Source organism: Perca flavescens, chromosome 5 (genome assembly GCF_004354835.1).
Source record: "Perca flavescens isolate YP-PL-M2 chromosome 5, PFLA_1.0, whole genome shotgun sequence".
Classification (NCBI taxonomy): Eukaryota; Metazoa; Chordata; class Actinopteri; order Perciformes; family Percidae; genus Perca; species Perca flavescens.
Window position 1 is genome coordinate 40,342,042 of NC_041335.1, and position 997 is coordinate 40,343,038.

The window sequence follows — 997 nt, forward strand, 5'->3', positions numbered from 1 at the left end:
TACAGAGATTTATATTTATATTGAATATCCTTGTTATTCCAAATGTAGTAATTGGTTGGCGTGAAATTACGCTTGTAAATTAATTTCCAGGCCAGCAGAGCTTGTTTATGAAAATTTGACAACTTTACAGGTAGGCTAATCTATCAATTTTGTAATCACATCTTAACAGAAGTTTAACTCCACCAACTAATCCAAAAACATATTTAGGGAAAGTATTCCAGATACAGTAATTTTCTTCAATCAAATTAGTTAACTATTTTACATTGAAAGTATATATTCAGTGTTTCAAAACGTAATACCTCTAGACCACCATTTCTTCTAATGTTGCACAGGCTGTCTTTTCTTAAGTAATGGCATCTGTTCCTCCAAATAAAGTCGAATAAGATTTTATCCAATTTTTGGGATATTTCAGAGGGGATGTTCAATGATAACGATACATAGACAGACCTTGATATTCCTTCAGCTTTAGATAACAACACTCTACCATTCAATGACAGATCTCTCATCAACCACATATTGAACTTTCTTTTAATTTGTTCAATTATAGGACTGAAATTTAGGTTACTGCGATGTTTTTCATTCTTATCAATGATAAGACCCAGGTATGTAATTGTATTCTTCACAGGGATTCACTTACTCAAATTCATTCTTAAACCTGACACATCAGAGAATTCCTTAATACAGCTAATTGCTTTTATCACTTCATGTCTATTGGCTAGAAACATTGTTGTATCATCTGCTACTTGGGATAATTTCAATTCTCTGCCTAAGGCAACTATACCTTGGAAATGACCTTTTTTAAGATGTATAGCCATAATTTGTGTAACAAGGAGGAATAAGAAGGGGCTAAGTGGACACCCTTGTCTTATGCCACGACCAATAACAGATCTAGGAGTCATACCGTGAGCTAACTTAAGTGAACTGTTGCAACCCTTATATAGCGTTTTGACAGCTTTCAAAAGTTGATTCCCAAATCCAAGACCCTTAATAACTGTAA